Genomic DNA, 19793 nt, shown 5'->3' with positions numbered 1-19793 from the left:
TCATTTTGGCCATGTTGCACTGACCGTGAGGCAGGTAATGAAACCTGTTCTCCCAGCCCACCTGGAGGTTCTTCCTCCATTCCCTAGTATCCAGACAGCGCCTTTCTTAGCGGAAGGGGCAGAGGGACACAGAGACATCCACGCAGCCCTGGGAGAAATGTTCTCAGACAAGTCAAGGAAGAGTTCTAGTGAGGACCCACCCAAAGCTCAGAGAAATCTACCATGAACCTCTTAAGAGAAGAGGGGTTCAAGACTGGGGCAGACTTGCCAGAAATCCCAGGGGTCCCACTTCCCAGGAGCACAAGGCTTTTGAGAAGGCTTCCTAAGACAACCACTTCTGAAGGCACTGCTGGGCCTGGAAGGAGGGAGCTGTCCCCTGTCCTGAAAATTCACCAGCGTGTTTTCAGCACAGGCCTGTCTGTACCCACCCCACCTTGCTGTCTTGGCACACAGTTCCAGGATGGAGAATGAAGAGTCCAACCATGAGAGGTGCACCAAGTGAGACCCCCTGAGCATCTGCCCAGAGATCCTGGGGGCTGGCATCCATCGAGATGCAACCACCTCAGGCTGGACTGCCTGAGGCCAAGGCTTTGGGAGACCCTGCTAGACTAAGCCCACCTGCTCCAGGGGCCGCACCCTGCTTGCAGCTCAGAGTTCTCTCACAACCACTTTGTGCTTCTAGAATCCCTGGGGCTGGGGTAACACCTTCCCCATAATCAATTCTGGCACCAAGAGGAAGAGCCCCCAGCCAGGTTCCACCACCAAGAGAGGCAAGGACACTGTGTCCAGACTCATCAGTCTACAAAGTTCACTGAGCACCTTCTGTGTGCCAGGTAATAAAAGCAGCACAGTCACCACAAAGCTCCCACACTCCACCCCATCCTCCTCCTGAATTCAGGTTTCCTGTAGGCTTGTTGGATTAGCCTAAGATACAGCCTGAGACAAGGTGTAGGTACAGATTACTTGTTAGGGAGCGTGCCCAGCAAGCTGGAGTGAAAGGCTGGGAGGCTGAGTGAGGGAAGGAAAAACAGCCATGTGGGGTGTGTGTGTGTGTGAGAGAGAGAGAGAGAGAGAATTTGTTTACTTATTTATATATAATCATCAAACTGGACTCCCTGTGGGGAGCTGGGGCTTGATCCATGGTGACCCTCTGGGGAAACACACAGGTTGCCTCCTGCCCCGGGGGAGGCAAGGAGGATGGGGAGGAATTTCCACCACCCCCATCCACCTGGGTGGAGGGCTGCCTGTCAGCGGCCTGAACAAGCCCCTTCCCTCCAGAGAAAGTTTAGGGGAGAGAAGCGTGGGTGTTGAGGCAGGAGCCCTCAGCGTGCACAGGAGCTGACCACCATGGCCACAGCTACAGGGAATGAGGGCCGAGCCCAGAGGTCCCCAAGGAACACATTCCCCCTCAGTGGTGCCAGGAGGCCCAAACCAAGGCAGTTGTCTATTTCCAAGGAGTATGTGCCTCCACCCACCCCTACCCCCAGCCTGTCCCTTGAAGGCCACTTTTCTCACCTCCCCCACCATGAGACTGGTCATTGCAAGAGGTGACCCTTGATAGATGTTTGTGTCCCTCCAAATTCATATGTTAAAATCCACCCCAGTGTGTTGGTATTACCAGGCGAGAGGCCTTAGGGAGGTAATTAGGTGGTTAGGGTCAAACCCTCATTTGTAAAAGAGACCCCAGAGAGCTCCCTCTCCCCTTCCCACCTGTGTAGACGCAGCAAGAAGACTCAAGCAATAAACCAGGAAATGGGTCCTAATCAGACACCAAATCTGCCGGTGCCTTGATCTTGGACTCCAGCTTCCAAAGCTGAGAGAAATACATGAGTGGTGTTTTATCAGCCACGCAGCCTGTGCTGTTCTGTGAGAGCAGCCCCAAAGGACAAAGCCAGCAGGAAAACGGACCTGCGGCCTTGGCACATCCGGATCATCTCCTCCACTGACAGCGCTGTCCCTGCCCCTCACCTCCTCTCTGCCTGGAGGGAGCCAGACACACCCCACCAGCCCCAGCAGGCCCCAAACCACAGTAACAACCAGATAAGAAAAGTGACTGCTTGGGGACTGGCAGAGAGAGGAGGGACCCCAGCCACTCAGTCTAGAATGGCAACTCCACACACACGGGTTGGGGATGGTACGCAGGCCCTCAGGTGACAGAGGTGGGTGGGCAGCTGCTCCCGGAGAGGCACATGTGCAGAGAGAGGAGACCTGCACAGGAGGAGAGCCCACTCACACCAGGCAAACGCCACCCAGGAGATCCTGGCAACGGACCAAGGACAGAGTCACCACCGTTCTCCCAGCCTGACCCCAATCCTTCCCCTCCTCTTTGCTCTCTTTCTTCTTTTAACTAAGCTTCTTTTGTTTTGCAAGGATCACTTCATGTGTGCACACGCGCACATGCGTGTCAAGTTTTTATTCCAATCCTTAAATGAGGTCTTTGCTGAGAATTTACAATTCCCCTGTGGCCTCAATCTTGCAAAGATTGCTTTTTTAACGCTGTTAGGCCTTAATTCTAATAAGCCTCCTCTTTATTACAGAACCAGGTCACATTGCCTTGACACTGCCAGAAAATCTTTCATCGGCAGGGAGGGGTGGGTGAGAAGAGAGAGGGACAGCAAGAGGAAGGGACAGGGAGATGAGACTGGAGAGAGGAATCCTCCCTTAATTTGATGGAATTCTAAAATAATCTAATTTCTGGGAACTAGAGCGGCCTGATAGCTTTAGATAACTCTGTGATATGACTGTGTCTCCTACCAATGTTAGTTTTCCTTTTGTGTCTTGATTTTTAAAATGACTGGAGGGAGAAGGGAAGCAACAGAACCCAATGGTCATGCTGGGCACAAATTCAGGTCCCAGCCCTGGACAGAAGGTCATTTGCCCTGGCCTACCGTGTGTTCCCCTGCCAGCTTGCTCCAGGCCTGAGGGCCAGCAGAGGAAATAGAGAAGAATGGGACCAGCAGGCTCCAGGACAGAAACCAAAACCTGCTCAGAGGAGAGGCGCATAGGTGGATCTGGACACCTGGGGAATCTGTCAATCGCACTCCCCCTCCTCCTTCCTTCCTCCTTCCTCTCTCTTCCTCAGTTAGTTGTTTTAAGATTTAGAGGGGGAGTTCCCATTGTGGCGCAGTGGAAATGATTCCAACTAGGAACCCTGAGGTTACAGGTTTGATCCCTGGCCTCGCTCAGTGGGTTACAGGTTTGATCCCTGGCCTCGCTCAGTGGGTTAAGGATCCGGCGTTGCCGTGAGCTGTGGTATAGGTCGCAGACACGGCTCGGATCCCACGTTGCTGTGGCTGTGGCGCAGGCCGGTGGCTACAGGTCAGATTAGACCCCTAGCCTGGGAACCTCCATATGCCGCTGGAGCGGCCCTAGAAAAGGCAAAAGACCAAAAAAAAAAAAAAGATTTAGGGGGGATGTGGAGGGAGAGATGTTACTGAGAAAAATGAAGCTGTCATTCTGCATTCTGAGGACAAAAGGATAACCCTCCTCTCACGCATTCTTGTAACGGGAACTACCTGCTGTGTGCCAGGAAGCTGAGAGGCGGTGCCCCTTTCCTCTATTGCTCGTCACTGGAAGCAGAAGAATCCAAGAGCTAAGAGCTGAGATGGTGCCAGATTCTCCTTAAAACCCACAGGAGCTTTCTGAGAGAGAGAATGTGAGTCCAGGAGTGAGACTTTCAAAGAGCAGGGCCCTCCAGAAGCACCCGGGCCACAGGAAAAACAGAGAGGGAACTAGACCGTTGTCTCCAGATCGTGAGACATTCTTTGGAGGCATCTTTTCCTCACCATCAACCAGCCCCACTCCAAGCCCTGTTTTTCTTCTCCCCTTTAACAAGTGGACTTGACAGCCGTCATTCCAGTTGGGTATTTATTTATTTATTTATTTATTTTTAGAATTTTATTTTATTTTTTTTTTTGTCTTTTTGCTATTTCTTTGGGCCGCTCCCGCGGCATATGGAGGTTCCCAGGCTAGGGGTCAAATCGGAGCTGTAGGAGTTCCCATCGTGGCACAGTGGTTAACGAATCCAACTAGGAACCATGAGGTTGCGGGTTCGGTCCCTGCCCTTGCTCAGTGGGTTAACGATCCGGCGTTGCCGTGAGCTGTGGTGTAGGTCGCAGACGCGGCTCGGATCCCGCGTTGCTGTGGCTCTGGCGTAGGCCGGTGGCTACAGCTCCGATTCAACCCCTAGCCTGGGAACCTCCATATGCCGCGGGAGCGGCCCAAGAAATAGCAACAACAGCAACAACAACAACAACAACAGACAAAAAGACAAAAGACAAAAAAAAAAAAAATCGGAGCTGTAGCCACCGGCCTACGCCAGAGCCACAGCAACTCGGGATCGGAGCCGCGTCTGCAACCTACACCACAGCTCACGGAAACGCCGGATCATTAACCCACTGAGCAAGGGCAGGGACCGAACCCGCAACCTCATGGTTCGTAGTCAGATTCGTTAACCACTGCGCCACGACGGGAACTCCCCAGTTGGGTATTTAAATCAAGCACCACAGAACCCCAGACAAGCACAGACAGACACACAGACCACACCAGGCCTGTGGCCACCTGGCCCCCAAACTCTGAGAAGACACACCTTGCATAACCAGCAAGCCTCCCTGTCCCTGGTCCCTGGTCCTGTCCTGAGTCCATGTGACTCCACAGTGCTCTTCTGAGAAGAGAGTGTGAGCTCAGCCAAGTGTTTAATATAAAAATTTACATCAATGCAATGTCTAATGTAAGGCACCTTAGAAAGCAAAGGTTATTTTTTAAACTTTGGTGCCTAAGAGCACTGGTGTACAGATTGAGATGCTGAGGTAGGGAGACAGGGGAGTCACACATCTTCCACTGAAGATGTGAGATGTCACAGGGCAAAGACACAGAGGCTCCCAGAAGAGGTGTCTACCTGCACAGGGACCCATGCCCCTAACTGAGCCCCCCGCCACTCACCCAGTAAATGCGTGTTGAGCACCTACTGTGTGCCCTGAGATTACAAGATGAAGACAAGACAATATATGCATGTGTTTCCATATTAAAATAACACAGACTGTTCTGCCAAATTCCCTTTCCAATTATACCATATTGTGGATTTCCTTCCACATCATCTGAAACAGCTGTATAAAACCCACTGTTTGAATAGACCATTCTTTCTAACTGTTTTTTAAACAATCCTCCACTGCAGGGGGGTTGTTAGCAGTGGGGGACCTTTGAGAGGTGGGGAGAGGGCGGACGCCAGTAAAGATGGCCTGGCGCTTCCCTCCGTGCTGGCCGCCAAGTCACAAGGGGTTCACATGCATTCCAACAACTCTCCTGGAGGGAGAGTAAGGTGGCAGCCCTTGGCCTGCTGACAGCAGATTCTTGGATTCCGCGAAATATAATTGTGAAGGCCAATCTACCAGTGGAGAAATATGCAGTGAATTCACAAGCTAAATATAAATAATATTGATTCATCTGCCATCTTGAATTATCCATTTCACTTCTGTTCTCCATTAGCATCAATAATCACGAGCTGACTCCCCAGTAGATGGGCTACATTGCCCTCCTAAGGATGCACCCAGCCCAGGGTCACGAATCTAAGGAGTCTCAGGCTCTCTTCCAGAATAGTCTGACATCTTCTAGAAGAATCCAGCACCTTCCTTCCCTTTTATCCACTTCTCACTCCCAGCCAAGCAAAGAGGGGGGCTCAAAGACACATCTGAGATGTCCCCCTTTTGGAGGCATTCTGCTCTCTTTGGCAGCTGACCCTGGTTCTAGGAAAACAGTGGCACACAGTCCAAGGTTCACTTCTAGGCTGAAGGGAAGGAAGTTGGAATGGCTTGATGTAAAGCCCAACTAGGCCCACAGGGCACCTCCTCACTGCTGCCAACCCCAAGGGCAGAATCTGGGCCCCATCTCCTCTCCAGGCCAGAAACCACATGGCTTTCCTATGGACCAACTGGTTCCTCATCCCTCTGGCAGCACCCCAACTCCAGGCCCCAGGGCACACACTGTGCCCACAACAGGCCCAGGAAGAAAACCAGGCCTCCTGCAAACCTGCCCACCACCAGGACTCGGCAAGGCTTCGAGCAACAGAAAGAACCAGGGCACAAAAACTCACCAGGCCCCTCACCAGCCAGCTCAGCTATGATGGGGGGCTAACAAAACACAGGGCTTGCTTCCACCCCACCCCAGCCAACTGCCAGAATCCCCACAGTGACTGAGAACTTACTGTGACTAGAGAAGCATCCTACATGCTCTGGGGGAAAACAGGGTCCCTGCCTTCAAAGTCTTCACAATCCGATACAGGAGACAGGTGTGCAAACACCTACCAGGATCTATCATTTTTCATTCTTCTTCATGAGTGCTAACTACCGCTCCCAGAAAGTGCCGAGAAAGACAGGGTGCTGCCTTTCAGGCCAGGAGGGAGCCAGGAGGAGGGGCCTCTAAGGACAGCTTCTCATATCCTTTGTGTGAGGTGTGTAAGTACATTCCAGTTGCCCACTCTCCTTAGATTTGGCCACAGATGAAGTCCTTCCCCATGTATGTGCAAGGATCTAGAGCATCCCCATCTGTCTTCACCATCTACACACTGGCCAACCACTCCCAAGATTTTCTAGGAGAAATGGGGGTCACCCCTGCCTCAGCATCCCACTGCTTACCTCACCTACAGGAGGATTTCATTAGGAGACCCCAGAGCTCCCAGTTCCTCAAGAAAACACCTGCCCTTAAACCACGGGTTTATGAATTGTGCAAAAACGCAACACCAGAGTCTGAGATCACCTCTAATCTGTGGAAAAGTGAGACTGCCATGAAGGCCTGGAATCAGCTCCAGCCAATGAGCAAGGACTGGCCACCAGAGAGAAGGAGAGAGGTGTGGCCCTCCCATGGAGATGCAGAGGGTGTCTCGCTCTCAGTGGGGCTCAAGGGAAGGAAAACAGAGCCCTAGCCAAAAATAGGTCCTCTGGGTCCCTCCTGCCCATCCTTGGCCACATAGTCCTACACCAAGGCCTTTACCTGTCACTAGTGTCCCAACTGGAATTTACTGCCCAGTGTCAGTCCCTGCCTCCACTGCCACTTTGCTGCATGCCCCCAACATAACCCAAGTTGGCTTCTGTCTTTCTGGAGAAGGAAAACAGCTTTATCCTACAGTCTGCAGGGAGCAGACACCCGACATTCACTGGGGCCTCAGGGCCCCCAACACAAAGACAGCCAGACACTCACGGGAGAAAAGCGGTCAGACCCCAAGATAGGCAGTGATGGGGAAGTTGGCCTGCAACCTGATCTCTTCTCTTTTTAGCTGGCGTTTTGGCGACAAAGACTGAGTCTAGACCATGGGTACCCCGGGAGCTCTTGGAGCCCAGCAGGTTACAAAATGATGCCTCTACCAATTCTGAGTGCTGTGTTCTCTAAGCAGAGAGGACTCTGGCCAGAAGGAATTTTGGTCTGGCTTCTTTCTCCCCCAAAGCCCATGCGGAAATTAATGTCCCATATCATGGCCTGAGCACATGCTCTGCAGGTTCTGGTTGCCCTTACACATATGGCAAGTGCTCCTCAAAGCAGCCAGGGAATGAGGTATGTACGAGCGTGAGTGCACGCGTGCACACGCACACACACACACTCACTGTTAAGGACCTGGAATGATGTCGTCTCTGTTCTCCCGGCTATAATTATTTTAGCGTAGGAGACAAATTCTATCTCCAGTATTCCAGAAGTGCTACTTTAGAATATCACATTCCATGGTCCTGCAAAATCTCTACAGTAGCCCGGCTCTCTCCTTCCACACCGGGGCACAAATGGAGTCCCCAGATGGGCGGACACACCACAGAGGCCCTGCTCCAAGGGTTTAATGCCCGCTCCAAGCTGTTCCACTTAGTGCAAGAGAGCTGGGAACCACGCATGCGGGTAACCATGGCAACTTCAGGGAAGTTTAAAAAAATTAGTTTGTGAGTTTCTGGTTGTTATTTGGTGCTTGGGTTCTTTCCTTCTGTCTTAAGATAACAAGGTCCCTGAATAACACTCTTATGAGTTTTTAGGGTACAGAGTACAAGGCAGCAGCTGCCTCTAGACTTCTAATTACCTTCCACGGAGTAGGCACATCTCACACAAGCCCAAGTTCTGGCCCTAGGCAGCTGTTCTCTGTGAGGTTACCTTGAGCCACTGCACCTCCTATGAATGTCTTAGTGCCCTGTCTCAGCACCTCCCCTCCCAGGACTCCTGAGATTGTCAGTCCAGACCCCTGTGGATCCCAACAAGGTCCCATGGCATCACTCACACATCTCCCAATTTGGGGAGCGGGTCAGGCCATATCCCGAAAGATCCTAATCTCCACACGCAGAGCTCACACATATGCATGCTAGCATGCATCGTGTAAACTACATGCCCTTCAAAATGACAACCCACCCACACTCAGAAGTTCCCTGTGTGCCCCAGATGGCACAGATAGCCTTGATGGATACCAACAGGAGCCATGGTCCTGAGTACTGACACTTTTCTGCAAAGGCAGCAGGAGCAGAATCTCTATGGTAAGGGACATGCTCATGTGTCAATGGGATGCAGAGACCACGCACACTGCCAATGGTTCAGTGGCCCTGGATGTGCCAGCAGTTAAGTCACTGCAGCAGGCAGCACAGTCCTCCAGGATCACTGCCCCAATTGTCTGTAAAGCACCTCTGGGCAGAACAATGGTGGGGCCCGCCCACCCTGCTGCCCACCGTGCCAAATCATTTATTAGGGTCAGAGTCAGAAGGACCCAGGAGCGCTTGACGGCCATGCGCCGTTCCATGTCACAGCTGTGGCGCCAAAGGGCTGGGCAGATGGCTGTGAAAAAAGGAATACTTTTTTTTAAAGCAGAAAAATCCTAAATGGCCCTTTCAGCCTTTCGGCGTACATAATTGTAGTATCCGAGTTAATGAAAGGCCTGGCGTGCTGGCTGGCTGAATACCACTAATGCCGCAGCCTGCAGCTCACGTGGAGCGGCTCCACCGCCGCCGCCGCCGTCGTGGAAAGCAGACCCCAGTGGGGAGGCAGGAGGGGGTGGGGAAGGAGGTGGGGAAACACAGGAAATAAAGAGCGTTTCCAGGAATGACAAGGCCCCCACACGGGATCACATCATCAATTAGCCAGTAGGAGGGCCAAGGAGCACTTGGCATCTCATTTCCACAAAGACAAAGTTTCCTTGAGGAAACTACCAGAGTCTCCAAGGCACTGAAGTCAGACAGAACAAATGAAGAGGGATGACGGCTGAGCTTGGCAGGTGCTCCAAAACCCACCCGGGGAAGCCTGGCAGAGGAGTGTGTGGGTCTAGACACACACTGGAGCTTGGAAGTGTCCAGGAGGTGAGCACACACAACACACACGTGTGTGCACAAGTGTGAGCACATATAAATGTGTGCACACATGCACATATACACCCACTCATGTGCACACTCTACTGGCAAAATAGGGTCCACTATCCTGACCCACAAACATTCCAGTTTGTGGCTCTCCCACCTGCCAGGTGCTAGAGACAAAACACAGATGCGTTGTTCAAAACTTCCCCAGAAGACCCTACAGCACATCCCCCATCTTTGAGGAGACCTTGGGATCTTCAGGCCCCAACTCAGCTGGAGCTCAGAGTATATCAGATCCTTTCACAGCCCATTCCAGAGCCTTTAAACCCACACCCAAGGGGGCTCCTGCCATAAAGGCCCCAGGAAGCAGCTTGGCTCAGCCGTCTAAGTGGAGGTGACTGATTTATTCTGACCGTCCTGGCTCTTAATGACACGCTCTCCTCCAGCCGTGCACGGCTTTAATTGTCCATCCAGCAGGGCAGGGAGGAACCGTAAATCTTTCTTCCCGGCTGCTCCGAGCTCAGCGCCGCTTGACCTGCTGTTGCCAGCCCCTTGCCTGCATCCCACTGGAGCAGTCTGTGGGCTTTGAAGGTGAAGGAGGGGAGTGGAGAAGTGGGGGTGGGGTGGGGCAGGAGCAGGAGAAAGAGGCTGGTGGGGTCAGGGAGGGGGATAGAGGGATGGTGCATGGCCACGTGCTCTGTCTGCTCCTAACCCAGGGCACTGCAGAGGAGTGCTCACTGCAGCTTGTGGGGGAGGCGGCCATAGGTACAGTGTGCATGGGGTGCCCTGGGCCACACCCTCCCAGACCAACGTCTAAACACCTGCCTCACAGGGCCCAGCTCTCAAGCAGTTTGACCCTAATGAAGTGGGCCAGACCCTGGGACAGTGCTGGCATTCCCTTGCCTCGCTGGAAAACAGCACAGCCCTGAAAGGAGCCTACTGGGGAGGAAATTATTCCCCATCCAACCCTCGTGTGTGTGACCGGTCCCCAGCTGGGGGCAGAGGGACCCCTCCATAATGGGGGGTAGGCCACAGGCACACAGAAGGTTGGTCTCAGGCTCTAAAGCAGGCATCCTTCCCTCTATAGCAGACTTAATTATTTTTGTCTTTTTAGGGCCATACGCATAGCATTTGGGGGTTCCCAGGCTAGGGGTTGAGTTGGAACTGCCAGCCTACGCCACAGCCACAGCAAAGCCAGATCCGAGCAGTGTCTGCAACCTGCACCACAGTTCATGGCAATGCCGGATCCTTAACCCACTGAGCAAGGCCCAGGGATCGAACCCACATCCTCATGGATACCAGTTGGGTTCACTGCCACTGAGCCATGATGGGAACTCCTCCAGCAGACCTAATACTTTCTGTAATTTTAGTATATATGAATGCATTTCAAAGTGGTGAACATCAGAGTTACGATTATTGCCTGAAGTCTTCCTTTACAGCCCTCATTTTCTAGTGCTCATGACTTTCTGAAAAATCATCCTTGGGGGCCAAAATTTTCTAGACTTGTGAGTCTTCCTCTTAGGATCTGAGCAAAACATATTATTGTGTCCATGATGGGAAGGGGGACAGGTGGAAGAGCCCTCCCTAAGTCAGTCTCCGTGGTGACTCCTGACAGGGAAAGAATAATGTCTGCATGGGGAAGGGCAGGACTGCAGGCTGCATTTTTAACATGTCAGCACTAATATCGATGACCTGGTTTTGGTTTTGCCCATCTGTTCCATCCAGACAATTCTACTTCTGAGATGGGATTTCCATCTCCCATTCATTTCACAAACTTAAGCACAGACAGATCAGGATAGCAAGTGCTAATCACTGTAATGCTGTCAACTGACACACGTTTTCCAACACAAGGGCAACCTTGGGGAGAAATCCCCATCACGGCCAGAGGATGCTGGACGAGTCAAAAGAATGCAGATTCTGTGTGCACTCTTCTCAGCCGTCCTAGACGTCTGTCGATGAGAAAGAAGAAAGTATACACTGGTAAATTGCTTTTCGTTGTGCTGTGGAGTTGCCCCAGACACCAACCCCAGGGCATTCAAGGTTGGGACAAGGGTAATGGGGTTCCCCCAACAAACAAAGATCATCATCCAGCTCTTCTCTCCCTCCCTTTGGTCATCAGTTAAAGGTTCACAGCTGACAGACAACATATCAAATAGATTTCTGATACAAATAAAACTCAACACAGTGTTGAGGGTGATGATCATATTACACCACTGAAAACAATCATTCTCACCTGAAATTCCTCCAGCACTTCTCTTTTCTGTGAACATTTCAAAATACTTGGCTAATGCACCCGTGGATAGCATCCCTAAGAGGTAGGCAGCAGGCCCTATCAGTCCCTTTATGAGCTGCTTGGGGGATGCAGCAGGGAAGTCAGTGAATCACAGCTCCCATCCCCAGGCTGAAAGGAGCCTGGGTAAGAAGCCCCTTGGGCCCTGGTTCCACCTTGCCTGTCTCTGCAGTAGGGCCCCAGCCACAGCTACTGGCATCACAGCAATTCCTTCAATGCAGGAGAGTCAATATTCCAGAAAGACATGCACATTTGATGTTTATTTCTAATGGTTTTTGCAAAACTGTGTTTCAGTTTGTCATACACTGAGTCCTGAGAACAAAAGACATCTCCCTGCTAAAGGCAGGGGTGGGATAGAATCATTCCATCTGAGAGTTAAGTGCCATGGTGGCAACCTACAGGTTCAGAGGAGTCCCAGCGGGGGGGAGGGTGTCACGAAACTTCTCTTCCTCCTCCTCATGGAAAATCTAGCTGGCAATGACCTAGGGCTTCCGTCTCTTAGAATCCAAATCCACTCCTGCAAAAGCAAAGAGCCCAGCTACAGTGTTCCCCACCTCTTTCTGTGTCTCTTGACATTCCAATAGAAGTGGAGGCATGGGGAGGGGGCAGTGGCCCATTGAGAGGGTTCACCATGGACAGACAGAAGCCCCTCCACTCTCCTAATGCCCTGGCATCCCCTGGGTCCACAGCCCCACAGACAGGACCTCACTCACATCCTTCTGCCTGGCTGTAGGTGTTCCTGAGAACAGGAGCTGCCAGGTTTCCCTTGGGGGGGCCTCCAGGCAAGTAAGGATCTTCTCACCTATAGAGAAATGCTAAGACTTGTTTTCATCTTGGCACCTGAGACTTTATCTGGAACCACTTTAAAACAGCATCATCTCCTGTGGCTGCAGGAAACAGTACAGAATCCATTTCCTTAACTCTGACAAGATCCTCATTCCTCCAACAGGCAGATGGCACCAAGAAGGTTCACAGTCACCACCAGTTGTTGTGTGCCTACTATGTGCCAGCTCCTTAACATGTGTTATCGTCCCTATTCTCAGCTGAGTAATCTAGGGTTCAAGAGCTTGCCCCCAGGTCGCAGGGTGGGCAAGTCAGCATGCCCTCCTCTACAGCATGCTACAGTCAACACCACTGCCCTGGAAGTCAGCGCCTGCCCTCACACCTCAGGTCCCCAGCACACAGCCTCCTGGAGCAGCTCAGGCATGTGTGGAATCTGCTCCCTGCACCCCTAAGGATCTTGAGATCTCGAGTAGGGTAATTAACTTACAGCTTTGTTCAGAAATTGCATTCCATTTAAATGTGCATCTAAATGTGTGTGTCCCTGGGGTAAAGAGTGGTTCTTATAATAATCAGCTGATGGGAGGAATGGCCAAGATATGCAGTCTCAGGGAAGCACCTGTTAACACGGAGACTAACGAAATGAAGACTCAGACTAGACCTCCAGGGAGAAGAGAGGACAGGACAGTGAACTGGGAAAGAGTGGAGCCAACAGAAGCCTGTGTGTAGACACAGTCTGAGGCATGATTCTGGTTTTCCTTTTTCTTGGATCTCACGGTGATGGGAAACATAGGGAAACCATGGCATATGTGGCGATCTCACTGAAGTATTAGAAATTCATCCTAACACTTCTTGCTGAAAACAGAAGGTTAAAGAGCCAAAAGAAGTGTGGGGGTGGGGGAGAAGTCATCAGCAGGAGCTTTGATTTCAAGGAACCCAGAAGCTCTTATGTACAGACCCTGGAGCTCTGCCCTGCACCCCATCCTTAAAAGAAAAGTGCCAGAAAAATCAGGAGTTATTTTCTATTTAATCCTGTAGAGATACCTCTCGTTTAGATTCAGGAAAGATTTTGAACTATTAAAGTTTAGTGAGAAATTATTTCTAAATGTACCTAGGTGTTTGTGCCTCTTTAAATCTTTCTCCAATTTGTACCCACCTTTTTAAAGGTGGGGTTTGTGTTTATGTTCTTTGGCTTCAACAGGGCTTCCCATTTTTACATAAAAAGTTTTCACCGACAAGAACAATGTGCTTTTCATTATCCATGCCTAAAAGAAAACTATCCCGAGATGTGATACTTAGCCTGGTGCTCAAAGACACAAACTTCAGGGGTGCAAGGAAGGGACTCAGACTCCAGAGGGCCACCTTTCCTGCCATCTCCATCCCTCAGTCTCATTTGGTATCACAGACAAGGAGACACTGAAGAGGGCTACAGTGTTCCACCTATTCAGAGACAGAGCTCTGAACAGTCCCTAAGTTTGTGCAGTGCACTGCCCACACAACTGTAATGGCGGCCCCGTGAGAGAGGATCTCTGGGGGAGAGGGGAGGTTTGGGTTACTTTTTTGCTTGTTTGATTTGATGGAGGGAGAATTTTGTACTAAGATGAGAAGAGAAGTAGAGGCCCATGAAATTCTTTTCTCCTCCATAGAAAAGATAGGTGTTATCAGTTCACCTGGCCCTCCAAAAGGAGGCTGATGAAACTGTGCAGAATTCTGGCTGGTAGCATGCGTCTGCCCCCAAGCAGCTTTCTTATCTGCGAGTAGAACTATTTTTTCAAAAGGCCAAAACAAACATACCTGACCACCCGCCTCTCCTCCTGGTTTCTAGCAACAGCCCAGGGCTCCCAACACCAGAAGGGTTGACCCACCTCCCTGAGCAACAGCAGACACCTGGGACACAGAGCTGATGACCGGGAATGGGTCTGGGAGGCAGCTGGAATGGCTTGATACAGGATAGTTCTTCACCCATGCCTCTGTTCTACAACCTTGGGAGGAAGCTCTCAGGAGAGCCACTGACCAAAGCAATATGTGGTAAAATTCTGCTCAAAATACATATATTCTCCCTCTTTTCTTCTGCTGGGAATATGCTCTGATTTGAAACAATCTTTAAAAAAACAAAACAAAACAAAAAAAACCTTGCCACAAAACTGCTTTGCTCTTGGTCCTCAGAGGAAACCATACACCCACCTCATCCAAGACATACTGATGCCAACAAGTTACAACCCACTCCCCAGGTAGAATGAGCAGGACTCAGCCCTACTCTGAGCTCTGAGAAAGCTCAGAAACTAGATCCAAAGAACAGGACCCTGTCATAGTGAACACATCTTCGGGTCCCTGAATTTACAATAAAGTTGGTGGTCCTTTCCCAGGCCCCTGAGGGCCCTGCTGGCTGGCCTCCCTCGTGCAGCTCCCCTAGCTCCTGAACCAGAGCATTCAGTTCTGCTCAACCTGGAGCCTGGCAACACTTTCCAAAATGCAATTTGTATACTGTGAGCTTTCCCCTGGCTACTAAAGAAAAACGCTTTCAAAGGAAGTAACAGATTTTATGCTCTTTATTATCTCAAGCCACCTTCTAGGGTCTGTTCTGGTGTTAGCTCACGTGTTGGAGAAACTGTGACAGAAAATTAATTTACTAAGCACATTGCACCTAAAATGCACATTTTACAAACCAAATCAGTCCATGTCACGAGGTATTTCTTTAAATGAGGATACTCATTTTTCTGCCTGCGATCCCCCACAAAAAACAGACCTCACTATGTACTCACCCATCCAACTAGTAAAGGAGCTATTCTCAACTCTCATACGTAATTCAAGGAGAAAGTCACATATCAAGTGCCCGTATCACTCAGAAAGTATAGGTGGAAAAAAGACATGAAAGGGGAGGAGAAAGACAGTCGGGAGGGAGGAAGAGGGAGATGGAACTAGAACATTATAAATAAAAAGGAGACAGTGATGGCTCAGGGAGAAAACTACTTCAGAGAGGCAGCAAAAAATAAGATGTTTAGGCTGTCTGAATGTTTCATGAACCTGTGAAAATAACGCGCTGCTTTATAAAAGAACGTGGGGAGATATTGCAGCTAATCAAAAAGATGTAGGTGCAAATGGGATGTGTTTATAAAGCCAGTACCTTGGGTGGAAGAAAAGGCCTGCTGCAGGCGGGGATTTAGAGAAAGCCAGGTGCCCACGGAGGAGCACAGCATCTCTATTCAAGGGGGGAAGTTTCAGGATGGTTTTTCCCCTTCACTTGTTTAAAAATAAAAAATTCCTCACCAAATGTCAGCTGCGAGTCAGGTTCCATTTGTCTTTATAACAGAGTATCAAGCAGGAATGTGGAAATAAATAAACACAGAGACAACCGACCAAAAACTGCAGGCACACGGATGGGCTAGAGGAGGTAAACCCCACACTACAACCGCTGAAAAATAACATTTCAATTTCATGTCCAGCACTGTCACTCCATGCTCATTGAGATGTTTCCCCCTGCGTGGTTCCTCCAGGCCCATTATACTGCCCCCCACAACACCGCCACTCCAACATCTCTGGGTGGGACAGAAGCTTCCTTCTCCTGTATATTCTTTCACTCCTAATTCCACAAGCATGCATTAAATGACAGTACATGTACAGGAGGTGGGAATAAATCAACCAGTATCTCTTGCCCTACGAGCAAAGTGCCTCCAGCTACTACTCATCACACAACAAAGGTGTCTTGGGCCATGGGTGAATGGAGGAGGGGGCCTGTAAAGAAAACTGTAGGGTAAAGGCAGTGCCCAAGCTGGACCAAGCTGGAAAGGATCCAGAACTGGGAATGGCATTTTCTCTGGCCACCACCATGCCTAGTTCTTCCCCAGATACCAAAGAGCTCCATAATTTCTCCCCATTTCTCTGATGAGCCATCAGTAATGCTCAAAGTCGAGTAACTGGCAGGAACACAACAGAGGACCCACTCTGGGGTGGTACCCAGGAGTTCGCCCATCTGCCTCCTTCCTAAATCTGCCTCTTTGCTGTCCACAAGCTAACCCCTCTCCCGGCGGCGGGGTGAAGAGGTACACCTGCAGTGCCCCCAGTGGCCCCAGGACAACATCCAAGGGAGGAGGGCAAGAGGGCAGCCTGCACGCCCTGGCCCTGTCCTTGGCTCTGCACCAGCTACAAGCACCCGCAGCCTCCCCAGAGGCAGGGTCTGCCCAGGTGGCAACCTTCCCTCCAGCTCCGCCTCTAGTTCCTGGGCAAGGGCCATAAATACAACCAGCCCAGCTGCAGCTCCTGTCCCAGGGCACTGGACAAAGGGCGTTTGCAACAAAGGCCCAAGAGAGTCAGAGCCTGGCCTACAGGGACTTTCCTGGACTCTACCTTCTCCAGAAGACCTGAGGCTATCTGAGAACAGTCTTTCCAAGGCCCAGGCCCGGGGGGGGGGGGTGAGGGGGGGAGGATCAGAGAAATCATTTAAGTCCTCTTTTAATAGGGGAGGGGATTGCTGTTGGAAATGGGCGACTCGTGCCAGAAAACCCCAGCAGCTCCAATACAAACAGTCCAAACAGCCCTGGCAAACCCTCCCCTTTGCATGCAGTCTGCCTTACCAGACCCAGAGCACCCCTCAACTCTGTTTCTGCTCCCTAACTCCTCAGAGTTTCTCACCCTACCCTCTGGGGGTGTGCCATACCCTCTCAGAAGCTCCCAGCTGAGAAATGTGGCATTAAGCACTGCTTCCAGGAGTGTGCCCAGTGCCCATCCAGGGAGGCCTCCAGTCTCCAGGAGGGACAGGGGTGTAGCCTTGGTCCTCAGCTCGAAAAGGAGCTCCAGGTTCGAAGACAGAGGCAAGGAGGGAGAGGGGTGCTGGCCTGGTGCTCAGAAGACACCCCTCCACCCCGTCTGCCTCCCTGGAAGCCCACTCTCCTAGCTTGTACAGCCTGAGGGAGGCCCCCACCTGCCCACATCCTGCTTTCATCAGGTGGCACTTTCACGGCAACTTTCCTCTCTCTCTCCCTTCACAATTTTCACTCACCTGGAGGGTCTGGCTTTAACGAAAGTAATATCCCCATTAACACAGCCTAATTAAGACATCCACCCAAATCAACAATGCACACTTAAGGAGCAGGGTTTGCTACAATGTTTTTATTATTATTGTGGTGGTGGTGGTGGTGGTTATTTGCAGACCAGTAAAATAAAACCTGGTGGGCTTCCAGTTGAAAAACCTCACTACAGGCAACCCCACTCCAGCCTCGCACCTGCTTGGTGCTAAGTGTCCCAGGTTTCTGGGTGTAAGCCCAGGGCATCCCCCAGCAGAGGGGATATTTCAGTAGAAAATTAGCAATTGGTCACCGGAGGGAGGGACTTCACCTCTACCTGTGGTGGAGGGCTGGGTGCATCCTGTCCCTGTCCTTTGCCCCCACCAAGGATATCTCCAGCATCAGCGTGAGTGGCTCTGCAGTGGTCCTTTAAAAAAATAAATCTAGTCCCTCCCAAAAGCTGGAGAGCTCCATCAGGAAGGAGCTTCTCCTCACCCGGCTGGACCCGGAGCAGGGCTGGAGTCCCGGACTCCCAGGACCATACAGCCCCCCCACCCCTACCCCATCCGCATGTGAGACCCCGGATTCTGGGGCCGCTCTGGGACAGGGTAGGGTATTAATGTCTGTCCACACCCGGCTCGGCGCCCTAGTGCGCCCTGAGGGAGGGCCCCCAGCGGCCTGGGCACTGCGGGGATGCACGTCTGGGGAGGCTGCGACCGCCAGCTGGTCGCGCGGCCGGCCTCACGAGGTCTGTCTCTCGCGGCACCCCCAAGGCATCCTGGGGTTGCCGCGAGGGACAGCCCTCTCAAGGAGGACCCCAGAGAGTTCGCAGCTTCTGAGGCCGCCGGGGCACAAAGTTTGGGCCGGGGTGTGCCCAGCCGCCTTGAGGCCATCTTCCCCGGCCCGGCTGTGCCTGCCGCTGGGGCTACTGAAGCTCGAAGAAACAGCCTAGGTTCTCGCCCGAGCCTCTCGGTCGCCGCTCCGGAGACTCCGCGGGGAGCGCCTCGAGCCCGTCCCCTGGAGGGCCCTGCGCGCGGCTTGCCCCCTACCGCTCTACCCTCGAGTACACAGAGCGCCACGCTGCGGGCCCGGAGCCTCTCTAGGGACCCGTAGGAGACCCTTCCTCCCCACAACTCCTATAGGTCATCAACGCCTCCAGTGAACCCTTCTCCTCGGGGACCTGGGCAGGGCTCCTGGGGCCTAGGTGCCGGAAGAGAAGCGCATTGCACCCCGCGGGGAGTGGGGGGGGGTCGCTGAGCACCCGCTCCCACCCGCTCGAGCTCCAGCCGCGTACCCGGACGCGCCCCGCAAGGCTGGGATCTCCTTGCGCTCTGCCTCCCCCCGCCAGGGAGTTCCCCGAGCCGGGCATTGTGCCGCCGTCGCCGCCGCCACCACAGCCACGCAGCGCGCGGGACTCCCCGGCGTCTCCATGGAGCCCGACCCGGGGGCCTTCCCATTCACAAAATCGCCCCTCCGGCAGCCAGCTGGACCACGTGCCCGATCCCGGCCCAGGAGGGACCTGGAGAGCCCCGACCTCACGCAGAGACCCCTGACCCCGAGGGCGCCACCCCTCCCTGTACACCCTCGGGTCGGTACCTAGCCGCTCTCCGCAACCTCGCGCCCCCGTCAGCCCCGCCTCCCCCTGCGGGGTCCCGTGCGCCCCTCCCCGGGCTGTGTCCATCTCCACCCCCGCGCCCAGGCAGCTCAACGCGAAGGTAATGACCGCTGCAGGGCGAAGCGCTGGCAGCGAGGGCCGGGCTACTCACGGGCTCAGCGCTCCCCGTGGCAGGTGACAGGGGCCCGGCGGCCATGCCCCGGCTGCATCCCGGCCGCCGAGAGGGTAGCGGCGTCCCGGGGCTGCGCGGGCACCGGTAAGCCGGCGGCGAGGGGCGCGCGGGACCGAGCTCCGGCGGCCGCCGCCGCGTTTCCTCTGACCACGCGAGCAGCTGGGGCCAGGGCCGGGGTATGCTGTCCGAGGAGGCTCCGCCGGCTCCGGAGCAGCCCCGCGGCTCCGCACTTGCTCTTCTCTCGCCGCCTCCTCTCTCCCTCCCTCTCTCTCTCTCTCTCCCTCTCTCTCTCTCTTTCTCCCCCTCCCTCCCTCTCGCCTCTCTCCTCCCCCTTTCTCTCTCTCTCCCTCTCTCCCTGGCTCCTCTGGCTCGCTCGGCTGGAGCGAGGAGACAGCAGGAACACGCGGCGGCGGCGGCGGCGGCCCGGGCGGAGCGCGCAGCAAGGGAGGGGGCTCCGGCAGCCGCACCGCCAGGAAGGGAGGCGAGGAGGGGAGGGCCACAGCCCCGCCAGCGCAAGCCGGACGCACCCTTGAGGTCAGCTGCGCGCCCGCCCGGAGGACAGCTGACCCGAGAGAGAGGTGGGCGAGGCGCAGAGGACCCCAGAACCCAGAGCTGCCCTGGTCCCCGAGAGGGCCGC

General features: G+C 53.2%; 1 protein-coding gene across 3 annotated transcripts in view; it reads right to left on the bottom strand.

The window, feature by feature from the left end:
* The window catches only part of RBFOX3 (RNA binding fox-1 homolog 3), a 431817-nt gene extending 412407 nt beyond the window's left edge, over positions 1 to 19410 (bottom strand). For all 3 annotated transcript variants that reach the window (XM_047758490.1, XM_047758492.1, XM_047758493.1), the window contains exon 1: positions 19136 to 19410. The gene's annotated coding sequence lies outside the window, so the exon portion shown is untranslated. The remainder of the gene's footprint in view (positions 1 to 19135) is intronic.
* Between the last annotated feature and the right edge of the window lie 383 nt (positions 19411 to 19793).

The sequence above is a fragment of the Phacochoerus africanus genome, chromosome 14, assembly GCF_016906955.1.
Source record: "Phacochoerus africanus isolate WHEZ1 chromosome 14, ROS_Pafr_v1, whole genome shotgun sequence".
Taxonomy (NCBI): Eukaryota; Metazoa; Chordata; class Mammalia; order Artiodactyla; family Suidae; genus Phacochoerus; species Phacochoerus africanus.
Note: the sequence above shows the minus strand (reverse complement) of the source record. Positions and strands in the feature narration are given on the sequence as shown.